The 15,490-nt window shown below is 36.7% G+C and overlaps 1 protein-coding gene across 8 annotated transcripts in view; it reads left to right on the top strand.

The window, feature by feature from the left end:
• EXOC2 (exocyst complex component 2) overlaps positions 1-15,490 on the top strand; it is a 276,866-nt gene that overhangs the window by 218,218 nt on the left and 43,158 nt on the right. The window contains exon 25 of one of the 8 annotated variants that reach the window (XM_032340938.1): positions 8,564-8,573. The exons of the other annotated variants lie outside the window; for them this stretch is intronic. The gene's annotated coding sequence lies outside the window, so the exon portion shown is untranslated. Of the gene's footprint in view, positions 1-8,563; positions 8,574-15,490 lie in introns of those variants that run through there. 8 annotated transcript variants of the gene reach the window in all.

Below are 15,490 nucleotides of genomic sequence, written 5' to 3'. Positions count from 1 at the left end.
TAGGTTTTTTTTAAATTTTTCTCTTTGATTTATTCACTGACCCATGGTTTTTTAGTAGCATGTTGTTTATCTCCTATTCTCCTTTCTGTCCAGTCTTTTTTGTCTGATGTAAGTATTGCTACCTCAGCTTTTTTTTCCTTTTAAATTGGCTACCATTTGCATGGAATATCTTTTGCCATCCCTTTACTTTCAATCGCTATGTGTTCTTAGGTCTGAACTGAGTTTCTTGTAGGCTGCATATAGATAGTCTGAATTCCTTTCTCAGTTCTGGTAGTTTTTTGGTAGTTTTTTTTTTTTTTTTTCTTTTCAGCGTTCCAAGATTCATTGTTTATGCACCACTCTCAGTGCTCCATGCAATACATGCCCTCCTTAATACCCTTCACCAGGCTCACCTAAGCCTCCACCCACTTCCCCTCCGAAACCCTCAGTTTGTTTTTCAGAGTCTCCCATGGTTCGTCTCCCCCTCCGATTTCCCCCAATTCACTTTTCCCTTCCTTCTCCTAATGTCCTCCATCTTATTCCTTAAGCTCCACAATTAAGTGAAACCATATAATAATTGACTCTCTCTGCTTAACTTATTTCACTCAGCATAATCTCCTCCACTCCTGTCCATGTTGATACAAAAGTTGGGTATTCATCCTTTCTAATGGAGGCATAATATTCCCTTGTATATTTGGACCATATCTTTATCTGTTCTTCTGTTGAAGGGCATCTTGGCCCTTTCCACAGTTTGGTGATTTTAGCCATTGCTATTAAGAACATTGAGGTACATAAGGCCCTTCTTATCACTATATCTGTATCTTTAGGGTAGGTTAAGGATCTGTACTTGAGAAACTACAGAACACTCATGAAAGAAATTGAAGAAGACACGAAAAGATGGAAGAGCATTCCATGCTCATGGAATAAACATTGTTAAAACATCTGTACTGCCTAGAGCAATCTATACTTTCAATGCCATCCCGATCAAAATTCCACCGGCATTTTTCAAAGTGCTGGAACAAACAGTCCTAAAATTTGTATGGAACCAGAAAAGACCCCGAATTGCTAAGGAAATGTTGAAAAAGAAAAACAAAACTGGGGGCATCACATTGCCTGATTTCAAGCTTTATTACAAAGCTGTGATCACCAAGACAGCATGGTCCTGGCACAAAAAACAGACACATAGACCAGTGGAACAGAGCAGAGAGCCCAGATATGGACCCTCAACTCTATGGTCAAATAATCTTCAACAAAGCAAGAAAAAAATACCCAGTGGGAAAAAAGACAGTCTCTTTAATAAATGGTGCTGGAAAATTGGACAGCTATGTATAGAAGAATGAAACTTGACCTCTTACACCATACACAAAGATAAACTTGAAATGGATAAAAGACCTCAACGTGAGGCAGGAATCTATCAAAATCCTAGAGGAGAATATAAGTTCACCTCACTGAAATAGGCCACAGCAACTTCTTTTGGTAGTGTTTTTTGGATTTTCTATGTATAGTATCACATCATCTGCAGATAGTGAAAGTCTTTCTCCATTCTGACCAATTTGGGTGATTTTTACTTCCTTTCAATTTCTAATTGCTATGGCTAGGGCTTTTAGAGGTAAGAATAGATACCCTTATCTTGTTCTCAACCTTAATGGAAAAGCTTCGTTTTCCACCATTGAATATAATCTTAGCTGTGCATTTGTTATACATGGTCTTTATTATATTGAGGTATGTTCCCTCTAAACTAGTCTGTTGAGGGTTTTTATCATGAAGGGATATTATACACTGTCAAATGCTTTTTCTGCATCTACTAAAATGATCATATGACTTTTATACTTTCTCGTTGATAAGGTGTCACACTGATTTAAGAACATTGAACCCCTTGCATTCCAAGAAAAAATCCCACTTGATCGTGGTGAATGATTTTTTTTTAATATATTGTTGTATTCAGTTTGCTAGCATTTTGTTGAGGAATTTTGCATCTATGTTCATCAAAGATACTGGCCTATAGTTCTCCTTTTTGTAATATCTTTATCTAGTTTTGATATCAGAGTAATGCTGGCCTTATAAAATGAATTTGGAAGCCTTCCTCCTCTTCTGTTTTTGGAATAATTTGAGAAGAGTAGATATTAACTATTCTTTAAAGGTTTTGTAGAATTCATCTGTGAATCCATCTGATCCTGGATTTTTGTTTTTTGGGAATTTTTTGATTACTGATTCAATTTGTTTGCTGTTAACTGGTCTGTTCAAATTTTCTGTTTCTTCCTAGTTCTGTTTTAGGAGGTTACACCATTTCTAGGGATTTATCCATTTCTTCTAGACTGCCCAATTTGTTGGCATATAATTTTGTATTCTCTTATAATCCTTTGTATTTCTGTGGTGTTGGTTGTTATTTCTGCTCTTTCATTTCTGATATTGTTTATTTGAATCCTCTCTCTCCCTCTCCATCTCTCTCTCTGTCTCTTTTTATGAGTCTGGCTAAAGGATTATCAGTTTTCATAATCATTTCAAAGAACCAGCTCCTTGTTTCATTGATCTGTTCTGTTGTGTTTTTATTTTCTATTTCATATGTATCTGATCTTCTTTATCTCTTTCTTTCTGCTGGTTTGGGTTTTGCTTGTTCTACCTTCTTTAGGTATAATTTTAGGTGGTTTATTTTGAGGTTTTTCTTGATTTTGAGGTAGGTCTTGCTATAAACTTCCCTTTTAGAACAGCTTTTACAATATCCTAAAGTTTTTAGACTGTTAAGTTTTCGTTTTCATTTGTCTCCATAAGTTTTTTTATTTCCTTTTTGAATTCTTGGTTGACCCATTCATTGTTTAGTCACATGTTATTTAACCTCCATGTGTTTATGTTCTATCTAGATTTTTTTCATGTGGTTGATTTCTAGTTTCATAGCATTGTCAGAAAAGATGCACGGTATGACTTCAGTCATTTCAAATTTATTGAGATTTGTTTTGTGCCCTAATATATGATCTTTTCTGGAGGATGTTCCATGAGCACTTGAAAAGAATTTATATTCTACTATTTTAGGATGGAATGTTCTGAATATATCTGTTAGCTCCATCTGGTTCAATGTGTCTTTCAAAGTGACTGTTTCCTTGTTAATTTTCTGTCTCACTGGTCCTTGCATGAAGGGATCTGTAGCCGCTTGGAAAAATTACCAAGGCCTGCTGGTTAGGAGGAGAATGCCTGGTATGCTGTTACCAGGATAGGTGGAGAGTGTTGGCACTATGCTGCTTCTACAGGTGTCTGTGTATTTAGGCTGGGACATGGGGAGGGAAATGGTATTGCCAGCTCTTTCATGGTTAAAGAAGTCTTCCAAAGATCCCTGCTCATCCAGCATAGTCTCTAAGATCATTAAATAAATCTCCTTCCCATATATCGTAGGTATTTTTCAACTGCTGCTTCTAGGCTGTATCTCAGCAGTGCTGTTTGTTATACTATCTCTTTAAGGGTAGGGATTCAGTTTCCTCTCTCCCTCCCAGTTCTCCCAGTGCCGAGCCAGCTGGGTTTTAAAGTTTGAGATGTTAAGTCTCACTGATGGTAAAAACTCCAGAAGACAGGTGCTTTTTTTTAAACAGGGATTTCCCCTTCCCAGTGCATGCCCTCTATGCCTAAAGAGCCCAGCATGGCATCCACTCTTTACCCCTGTCCATGCTCCACAACATTGCTTCTTCCTGTGGACCCTCCCATTGGTTTGTATACCTCCTGATCCCATTTCTGCCCGTACTACCCTTTTAAATGTGGCCTTTTCTCTACATTTACCTGTGGAGAGTCTGTTATGACAGTCTGTGGGTCATTTTCTTATTTATTTATACTGATGTGTGTGTTATCTAGTTATATCTGTGGAATGAGGTGAGCCCAAGATCCTCCTCCTCCACCATCTTTTTTAAGTTTTTTAGACCATTTACACTTAAGATAATGATAGGAATGTACTTATTACCATTTTGATCATTGTTTTCTGGTTGTTTTTGTAGTTCTCTGTTCCTTTCTTCTCCTCTTCTCTTCTCTTGTGATTGATGGCTTTCTGTAGTGTTATAGTGACTTTTTTTTCTCTCTCTCTCCTTTTGTATCACATGGTTTTGGTTTGTGGTTATCATAAACTTCATATATAACACTATTTTTCAGATACCACATTTTAAGTGTATAGCACTATATATTAAGTTGATGGTCACTTGAGTACAAATATATTCTAAAAGCGCTATATTTTTACTCTTCACCTCTACATTTTATGTATATGATATCCTATTTTACATCTTTTTATTTTGTGAATCCCTTGGCTTATTTTTTAGATATAATTGATTTTGCTACTTCTTTATAAGTAATTGAGCTACTACCTTAACTGTGTATGTTTACTTTTGCCAGTAAAATTACTTTCTTTCATAATCTTCCAGTTATGTCCTTTTCTGCTTAAAGAATGCCCTTTACCATTTCTTGTAAGTCCAGTTTAATGGTGAGGAACTTCTTTAACTTTTGTTTGTCTGGGAAACTGTTGCTCTCTCCTTTATTCTTGGATGATAATTTTGCTCTCTAGAATATTCTTGGTTATACTCTCTTCTGGTCTTCAGTTTCTGCTAAAAAAAATCCGCTGATAGCATTATTGGGTATCCTTGTATGCAACTGTTTGCTTTTCTTATGCTGTTTTTAAGATTCTTTATCTTTAATTTTCAACATTTTAACTATTATATAACTTGGTGTGGATCTCCTTGGTGTGGCTCTCCTTCATCTTGTTTGGGGACTCTGTGCTTCCAGGGCTGGGATGTCTGCTTTCCCCAGGTTAGGGAAATTTTCAGGTATTATTTCTTCAAATACGTTTTCTGTCTCCTCTCTTCTTCTTGAAACCACTATAATGTAAATGATACTATACGTGGTATAATGTTTTAGAGGGCCCTTAATCAAGTTTTTTTTTTTATTATTCTGTTTCTTTTAGCTGTTCAGCTTTAGTTCATTCCATTACCCTGTCTTCCAGATTGCTGATCCTTCTTTATGCATGGTCTAGTCTACTGTTGATTCTATTTTTAATCTCAGTTACTGTATTCTTTAGTTCTGAGTGGTTCATTTTTATACTTCCCATCTCTTTGTTGAAGTTCTCCCTGAGTTTATCCAGTTTTCTCTCAAGTTCAGTGAGGCTCTTTATGACTATTACATTGAACTCTTTATCAGGTCCATTGCTTATTTCTATTTCATTTCATTATTTTTCTGAAGTTTTGCCTCATTCTTTCATTTGGAGCATATTCCTCTGTCTCATTTTGTTTTACTTTCTGTGTGTTTTTCTATGAATTAGGTAAAGCTGCTACCTCACTCAGTCTTGAAGGAATATCCTAGTGTAAGAATGTTCCCTGTATAGACAAGGTATGCCCAGCAGCTTAGCTGACTGGAACTCTAATGGGGCATGATCAGGGTGATCCCAGGTGTGTTCTGTGCCAAGGCTTCCTTAGTATGAGATTGCTGGAGCTGGGGCAGAACAATTCAGGGTGCTTCATGCAAGAGACACCCTGGTGGGATGGCTGAAGCTGAAGTTGATGAGGGCTGCCAATACCTGTGGCACTCTGCAGTGGGGGCACCCCAGAAATGGCTGGAGATTTTGTGGGCAGCAGAGACCTCCTTGGCAAGACAGCTGGAGCAGGGGTGGGGATAGATGGAGAGGCTGCTTGGGAGAATAGTTGGAGATGGTATGGGCTGAGAGCCCAAGACTTGTTGAGGTGGCAGGCCAGCTAGAGCACCTGAACCCTGCTCTTGCCTGTGTTATTAAGGTAGAGGGAGAACATGAGTAATGTTTCTCACCAGCACCGCCAACCCTGGAGAGAGTTTACTAGTAGTTTCCTATAGTTTCATGGGCTCTCTAGGGTTAGAAATGGGTTTCTTTCATTTAATAGTCTAGTTTCCTGTCAAATCATTGTTGTTTTGTGGTGTCCCAAGTTGGACAGATCTCTCCAGGGATCCCTTAGTGCTCTCCCTCTGCAGTGCATTTCACAGTGTTGGGGGTGGGTTTCCTGTAGTTACCATGTTTTCATTTATCCTACCATATGTGGTTCTTCTGTCCTTTGTTGTGCAAAAGCTTTTTAGTCAGCCCTCAGTTATTCTTTAGAAGGATTCAGTGTGTCCAAGTAAGGAAGTGAGTTCAAGGTCTTCCTGTGCCATACCACCTTGGAGACAAAGACAAATGCATAGCTTTTCTTAAGTCTGTGGTTAGTCTATTGAAGAATTTTATTTTAAGGTCTCTATGTTTCAGAATTTATCTTTCAGACATTTTTACTGTCTGAACTCTGTAAAAGCCACTGCATAGTTAGGTTACTTTTTGCATTTTTAACTTTAATAATTCAAAGTTGGGGCCAGTTTAGCATTTCTAAAGAATAGATGTTAGAAGGCCAGTGATAGGGGCTCCTGAGTGGCTCAGTCTAATGGGTCATGAGCTCAAGCACTGTGTGGGGCTCCATAGTCAGTGGGGACTCTGCTTGAGGATTCTGTCCTTCTACCATTATCCCCACTCACTCTCTTTCTCTCTCTGTTACTCTGTCTTTCAAAATGGATAAAAGATACTATTTTCTTTAACTCCATCCTTCTTTTTTTTCCCCAAATATTTATTTATCCATTTTTAATGGATATGAAATTTAAACTCAGTTAACATATAGTGCATTATTAGTTTCAGAGGAAGAGTTCAGTCATTCATAAGTCTTATACCCAGTGCTCATTACATCACATGGCCTCCTTAATGCCCATCACTCAGTTACCGTATTCTCCTACCCCACTCACCTCCAGCAGCCTTCAGTTTTCTTCCTGTGATTAAGACTCTTTTATGGTTTATCTCCCTCTCTGATTTCATCTTATTTTATTTTTCCTCTTCAAATTGATTTAAAAAAAAAAGTTCTGTATAGCTGAGGAATTAGAATTAAAATCAAATATGTAGCAGTTGTAGTTAGAATTTCTAAAAGTGATTAGCTTTGTAAGAAGTACATTTTCTCCCATTGTGGTTTTGATTTGTATTTCCCTGATGCCGAGTGATATGGAGCACTTTTTCATGTGTCTGTTGGCCATCTGGATGTCTTCTTTGCAGAAATGTCTGTTCATGTCCTCTGCCCATTTCTTGATTGGATTATTTGTTCTTTGGGTGTTGAGTTTGCTAAGTTCTTTATAGATTCTGGACACTAGTCCTTTATCTGATATGTCGTTTGCAAATATCTTCTCCCATTCTGTCCATAAGTGACTCTTAATCTCACAAAACAAACTGAGGGTTGCTGGGGGGAGGGGGGTCGGGAGAAGGGGGGTGGGGTTATGGACATTGGGGAGGGTATGTGCTTTGGTGAATGCTGTGAAGTGTGTAAACCTGGCGATTCACAGACCTGTACCCCTAGGGATAAAAATATATGTTTATAAAAAATAAAAAATTTAAAAAAAAAGATGTGGTAAATATTAAAAAAAAAAAGAAATACATTTTCTATAAATGCCAGTGTTCACATCAATGATGAGCAGACAACTACATACATATACTGTTTATTGGGGACTCTTGGTTGATCTGAGTGACCTCAAAGACTTTCAGGGTGAGACCCTGCTACTTTTAGCTGGGATGATCAGATTTGGCATATAGTAGGTGTCTTGAGGAACAAATAGGATATGGAAAGTTAAAATTAGCATAGTAGGAAATTCCAAACCCCTGAAAGTTTCTCAAGAAGTAAGTAAAGTATTTAAAGTGATATTTTAAGGGAAATTATTAATGTGGTAATAGCAAGATAGCATGGTTATGGTTTAGGAGATGAAACAGAGAGGCTATATTAGAACTCTTGGAGTGAAGTGGACTGTGAACTTGCATGGGGTTAGAGGACGGATAAACTAGATTTCATTTATAATGAACTGTGGGTAGATAAGTTAGCATTATTAAATATAGTAAGTATATTTACAACTTGGGGAGAACTCTCAGACAAGCATTTTACATTTTGGTCAGCATAGTATCTGTTTTTTTCTAGAAAAAAATAATTAAATTTAAAAGTAAGTATGTGTGGGCAAGATGGTGGCAGAGTAGGGGACTTTGTTTCATCTGGTCCCTTGAAGTTAGCTGGATATCTATCAACCCATTCTGAGCACACCCGAATTCAACCTGAGATATAAGAAGATTTATCTGGATCTCCACAAGCAGAAAAATGACTTGTTTTGCAAGGCAGGAGGTGCAGAACCTTGAATCTTCAGAGAAAATATTGGAAGATAAACAGAGGAGGGAGCCACCATAAACCAGCCACCAGAAAGTGATATAACACTGGAGTGAAAAATCAGGACCCTTAGAAATTTGCTCCAGTTAGATATTCTGTGCCCTTAGGGCACAGGGGATGAATGGGGCAGAATTCTAGGTGGATTATTATGATCTCAGGATTCCAGGAGACTCCAAAAGAATGGGGGAGCCTCAACCAATAGAGTGCCCAAACAGGTGGAACAGGAAGACTGGTTATGGTCAGTGAGTCCAGAAGGGACTTTCAGCTCTGGTCACCATAAAATGTGAACTGGGCCAATAGAAACCACTCTCTTGCCACCCTGAAAAGGACTAGAAGGTCTGTTTAACATCCCAGGGAGATATAAAACAGCTTGAGAGGACATAAAGATATAAAAGACATATAAAACAGAGATATAAAAAAAGAGATCTAAAACAGTGAGAGGTATAAAAAAAGTGATATAAAAAAGATATAAAAGAGATATAAAAATATCTCTTTTAATAATAAGATATAAAAAATACATAAGATATATCTAATATATATAATATATAGATATAATATTAATATATAAGATATTAAAAAAAGAGATATGAAACAGTGAAAGGACACTGGGCCAGTACCCAGCATGACCTGGGAGCTGCAGAAGAGGGAGCACATGTGAGCCCACAGCCCACAGTTTATCCATAAAAATAGATAAACACCCCAACATATAATAGTGAAGCTTGTAAATCTTCCAGCTGAAGAATCTATCCTGAGAATAGCTGGGAAGAGGAAGTTCCTTACCTATGGAGGGAAGAACATCAGAATAACATCAGACCTATCCACCGAGACCTGGCAAGCCAGAAAGAGCTAGCAAGACGTATTCACAGTACTAAATGAGAAGAACATGCAGCCATGAATACTTTATCCAGTAATGCAATCATTCAGAATGGATGGAGATATATAGAGCTTCCAGGACAGGAAAAAACTGAAAGAATATGTGACTACCTGCAAGAAGTATTCAGGGGGATTCTATAACCGATGAGAGATTCCAAGAGTAATGTAGACTAGAAATAAGAGACATTCTATAGAACCAGGGACTTTACAGGCAATACGATGGCACTAAATTTATATCTTTCAGTAGTTACTATCAGTATAAGTGGGCTGAATGCTCCCATCAGAAGACATGGAGTCTCAGATTGGATTAGAAAGCAAGACCCATCCATATGCTGTTGATAAGAGATTAATTTTGAACGTAAAGACACATTCAGATTCAAAATGAGGGGATGGAGAACCATTTACCGTGCCAATGAACCTGAAACATGAAGAAATAGACTGTCTGAACAGACCAATAACCAGTGAGAAAATTGAAGCAGTAATCAAAAACTTCCCAAAAAACAAGAGTCCAGGGCCAGATGGCTTCCCAGGGGAATTCTACCAAGCATTTAAAGAGGAAATAATATCTATTCTACTGAAGCTGTTTCAAAAAATAGAAATGGGAGGAGAACTTCCAAACTCTTTCTATGTTCTATGAGGCCGGCATTACCCTGATCTCAAAAGCAGACAAAGGAGAATTACAGACCAATATCCCTGATGAACAGGGATGTCAGAATACTCACCAAGTTCCCAGCCAGTAGGATCCAACAGTACATTAAAAGGATTATTCACCCCAGCCAGGTGGGATTTATTCCTGGAAGACAAGGCTCAACATTTGCAAACCAAAGTGATTGATCACGTTAACAAAAGAAGAGACAAGAACCCTATGATCCTCTCAACTGAAGGAGGAAAAGCATTTGACAAAATACAGCAACTCTTCTGATTAAAACTTTTCCAAGTATAGGGATAGAGGGAACATACCTCAATATCATAAAAGCCACCTATGAAAATCCCACAGCGAGTATCACTCTCAATGGGGAAGAACTGAGAAGACAAACTCTCTCTTTGCAGATGACATGTTAGTTTATCTGGAAAACCTGAAAGACTCCATCTGCAAATTACTAGAACACATATGGCAGGTCAGCAATGTGGCAGGATACAAAATCAATGCACAGAAATCCGTTGCATTTCTATACAGTAACAATGTAACTGAAGAAAGAGAAATTAAGGAAGCAATTCCCTTTACAATAGCACCAAATACCATAAAATACCTAGGAATTAACCTAACCAAAGAGGTAAGGGATCTATACTCTAGAAACTCTTGTGATTTCTATACTCTAGAAATCATCGACAATACTTATGAGAGAAATGGAGGAAGACCCAGAGAGATGGAAAAACATTCCATGCTCGTGGATTGGAAGAATAAACATTGTTAAAATGTCTCCGCTTCCCAGAGCAGTCTACACTTTGAGTGCAATCCCTGTCAAAATACCATTGAGATTTTTCATGGAGTTGGAACAAACAATCCTAAAATTTGTATGGAACTAGAAAAGGGCCCAAAATCTCCAGGGGAATGTTAAAAAAGAAAAACAAATCTGGGAGCATCACATTGCCTGACTTCAAGCTATATTACAAAGCATCAAGACAGCATGGTACTGCACAGAAACAGACACAGATCAGTGGAACAGAATAGACCCCAGAAATGGACCGTCAACTTTATGGTCAACTAATCTCTGACAAATCAAGAGAAAATAGCTAATGGGAGGGGAGAACAGTCCTTCAATAACTGGTGCAGGAAAAATTGAACAGCCACATGCAGAAGAATGAAACTGGACCAATCTCTTACACCATACAAAGTGGCATTATGGAGTGGACATGCAGAGCTAGTCAGAAATGACATTGCAATAAAAGTGTATTTAAGTGCTTTAACAAAAAATTCAAAATGAAGCTAAGGGAAAAAAACTTTAAGTTTAAATTAAACAGAGTGGATATCAATAGAAAACAATATATGCTCAGTGAAAAGAAAAACTGTGTAATATTGATTCGGATGTTTGTTAGGACACTGAAGTATGAGGAGAGAACTATTAGACTTAATACGTCTGTAATAATATGGAGTGTCATCTTGTAAAATATTAGTGTGGGTCCTTCCTCACAGTCGGCAGAGTCATGCAACAACTGACTGTCAATACAGGAGCAACTAGGCAACTTATAGTTTCTTAGAGTCCCAGGAAAATCTATTTCTAAGGTGATAATTTGTTTCCTTAGTTTAAAATTCCAGGAATGTCTCGAATACACATAACTGAGCAGTGATACACGGCAAAGTAAGTGAACTGAAATAACTGTTTTTCCCTTATTTTTTAAACATGTATAAGAGACTCAATTCCTACTCTGGAAAGCAGTTTTATGTACTTGCTTTTTTAATGTTACTATTTTTTGGTTTTTTAAATTTTTATTATTATGTTTAATTAGCCATATAGTACATTATTAGTTTTTGATGTGTAGTGTTCAACAATCTTTTAAATTCAGTTTTACCTTTTTAAAATCATTCTGAAGATTCTTTGAGCCTTGCAGAATTTTAAGGGCACCATTATGAACATCATATTCCTTTTGCTGTTTGTTGGACATTTTAAAATATCTGTTCCTTTCTCTGAGTTTGGAGCATTAGTGGTTCTCTTATGTTTCTCTTATGACCCATCTTCCACAACTTTCCTGCTTTCTAGTCATGGAGTGGTTTGACACTTTGTTATACTTCTGCTTTTGATCAAAGCAAATGCTAATTGAGTGAACTTCCTCTTTGAAGAGAGAAGTCTAAGTCAATAATCTTTTCCTTTGCTGACCTCTGAAAAGCTAGTTTTCCTCATTTCTTGGACTATTTTTCTTAATTCCATTTAAAAAATATTATGAAGTAGCTTTTAGTAAACTTGTATTTGATCTACTTGTGAGGAAAGCAGTTTTACATTTTCTAAGGAAGATAATCCTGTCACTCTTTTTTTTTTTTTAAATCACAGTTTCATTATTACACCTTACCTTTTTTTGCAGACATTTTTCTCCTTTTTTTGTATGCAGTTTAGTATATTAGAGCCAGTGCTATAAAGCCATTTGTGCAATGCTTTGAACATTTGGTTATAATTATTTTGTCTGCCAAGCATTTTTCGATGTGATATTTATTAACCTTGAGTTGACCTGTGACATACATACTTTCTTCATTACATGCCTCATCTGTTAAAGCATTTGTTGTGTTATATATTAAATTGATAGCTGCAAACTATGCTGTTTGGTGTCAGGGGAAACTAAAGTACTTGTGTGCAAACAAACAATATAAGTCATTTTTTAAACTTTATTTTATACATTTCAGGCATCTATCAAGATAGTGTAGTAAAACATATCTTGATTGACCTTTGGCCAGCTTCAACAATTATGAGCTCATGGCCAATCTTGTTTTATCAGTACCCCTCAATTCCCCACTACCCTAAGGTATATTATTTTGAAGTGAATCCCAGACATTAGATCATTTCATCTATATACAAATCAGATAAGGACTGACCTAAAAAACAAAATAAAACAAAAACTCCAAAACAAAATCACTGTACCATCATTAGATCTGGAAAAAATAAACAGTAATTTCCCAGCTTCATCAAATACCTAGTCAATGTTCAGAAATCATAAAAGCCTTTTAGACAGTTTGTTCAAATCAGGATTCAGCCAACTCTGTATGTTGCATTTGGTTGATATGGTTCTTATTAATTCTTTTCTTTTCTTCCTTCAGTGTCCTTTCTTCAGTTTATTTGTTGAATAAATCAGGTTGTTCTATAGGTATTCTCACTTTCTGGATTTTTCAGATTGCTTCCTCATTGTGTCATTTACTATGTTCCTCTGTTCCTTGTGCTTCCTATAAATTTATAACTAATAAAATAGCTCTATCAGTTTTAGGCTTGATTTTTTTTTTTTAATTTTGTTTGCTGTTACCAGGAGGTAGCTGGTGATTGAACAAGATTGAAAATTGGATTCAAGTGTTATCAGCTTGATCCACTCCTTAAAAGTTTATCATAACTTTTATCATAACAAAAGTTTATCATAAACTTTTCATCCGATGCTTTTAGCATTTTTGGGAATTGTTGCAATGACCTATTATTTCCTTAAGGATTACAAATTTATGATTGTTAGCTGAAACACTAAATAAAAAATTTCATCAGCTATTCATATACTCTGAGAATGTAGTTCCTACAGGAAAGGCAGGATAAATTCTTGATTATTTCCCTTTTTTATAATTTTTAAAAATGAGTTGGTTCTCTCACATTTTGAAAAAGTGATTAGTAATATTTAAAAATTTTTTATTGGTTTGAGCACATTTTATGAGTTTCAACTCAGTATAGTAGTTATTATTACTGTTTTTTTAAATAATCAATTTGTGTCCTTTTTGGCTTGGGAGTCTCTTCAGACGGGCTCCTGACTCCTGAAAGTACAGCTTCATGATGCTCCCTTGCTCTCTGGTATGTTGAGGTGTTACATGCTTATCCTGTGCTTTCTTGTCCCAGATGTGGAGTCAGCCATTGGAAGGGAATGAGATAATTCAAATTTTGAAATAATGTAAAGTCTGAAGAAACTTCTTTTCTTTACTCTTTCCATACTTTGTCCCTGTACTCCCTTTGTGCCCCTAGCTTTTTTTGTGGTCTGTCTCATTAACTCTCATCCAAAAGTTCATTCTGTAATTTGATAGGCAGTGTTAGCAGCAGTCACATTACCCGGTGGCTTCTTCTGTTCCAACAATACTATTACTTCTGTTCAAGTAAGCACCAGGTAAGCTGGTTCCCTAATATCACAATTCTTACAAATCAGATAGTGAAAGATGTCTTTAGAGATGCCTCTAAGGAGGTGTCCCCTAGTCAGGAAGACATTAGAAGGACTATGTATTTATGTTCTGTAATTATGAATCTGTGAAGCTTCTGTTCTAAGGGCCTATGGGAAGTGTTAGGAATTTTATCTCCTTACTTCACCTGATTCTGTTTGTTGAACTATACACCTAAGGGTCTTTCTAAAACTCATTTACACACTTCACAAAGATATCAGATACTTGTCTATATTCTACCATTTTGACGTTCTTTTTTCCACCCCAGCCTTTTTATTATTTCTTGTAACCTTGGCTACACTAATTTAAAATATTTGTCTTTAATAGTTCTGTGTAAAAAATTTTAAAGGGCATTTGAGGGCCTGCCTTTTGTTCTGATCTCTGACTTAAGGCATGGCCTGAAAGCCTGTGGAAGTCCGTTGTACCTGCCAACACAATGAACAGGTGGCTATGTCCACTCTTCTGTTTGGCTAGTTGCACATCCAGCGATAAAACCACACAACTCCGTATTTGGCAACATCAACAGCTGATAGCAAATGTTGACATTTGGATCATCATTTTCGTAAATTTAGTCTAGATGTTGTAGCTATTATCAAAGGAGTTATTTTATCTCCACCATGATTCCTCCTCAGAACAAAAACTTTCTGATCATATTCAGAAATTTTTTATTCTAGCATTAGTAAAGGTAGCCTGTTATAACAAACTGATTAATTTTAGTACCTCTGCTCTCTGCATTATATGTGAATTTTATGAAACACTGTAGAATTGTCTTAGAATGTGGATGGTTGGAGTGAGTTGGACTAGTAGAATGAGTAGATAGTTCCAAATTATTACTTTAACCTGGAAAATAGTGACAAATGTTATGCTTTCCCAGTTATATATAACATGTATAACAATAGAAAGCTGAGGTTCAGATGATTTCCAAATGTTATATTTGGACTTCTTAACAAATTTTAAGTCACCATCAAAAACGCTTTAATATTTTGGCCACTGGTTAACAGAATCAAAGGCATTAAAATAAAACTAAGGCATTAAAGGCATTAAAGTAAAACTAAGGACAGATAAGTTGTCTTAAAACAAACAAACAAACCAACCAACCCTCGGGGCACCTGTGTGGCTCAGTGGGTTAAAGCCTCTGCCTTTGGCTCAGGTCATGATCTCAGGGTCCTGGGATCGAGCCCCACATCGGGCTCACTGCTCGGCGGGGAGCCTGCTTCCTCTCTCTCTTCCTGCCTTTCTGCCTACTTGTGATCTCTGTTTGTCAAATAAATAAATAAAATCTTTAAAAACAACAACAGCAACAAAAACAAACCCTGGAAGCTATTTTATACTGGAGATACCTAAATACTGTGTGTGTGTGTGTGTGTGTGTGTGTGTGTGTGTGTACACGTACATGGTCTCCTTTTTCATTGAAAATCATTATTTAATTAAAATTATTATTGCATGTTGTTACCTCTCCTGCAGGATTATATAATGTGCCCCTATCCCAACACACCTAGATTCTAATTGCCAATACTTCAGCTCTGAAACTACTTTTGGTGCTTAGATGGGTCAGGATAGCTCTCTGGAATTGCCTTATATCCAACAGACATTTGGATGACTTTAGAAAGAGCAA

The sequence above is a fragment of the Mustela erminea genome, chromosome 4 (genome assembly GCF_009829155.1).
Source record: "Mustela erminea isolate mMusErm1 chromosome 4, mMusErm1.Pri, whole genome shotgun sequence".
NCBI classification, from domain to species: domain Eukaryota; kingdom Metazoa; phylum Chordata; class Mammalia; order Carnivora; family Mustelidae; genus Mustela; species Mustela erminea.
The sequence above is the reverse complement of the archived record's forward strand: the minus strand, read 5'-3'. Positions and strand labels throughout refer to the sequence as shown.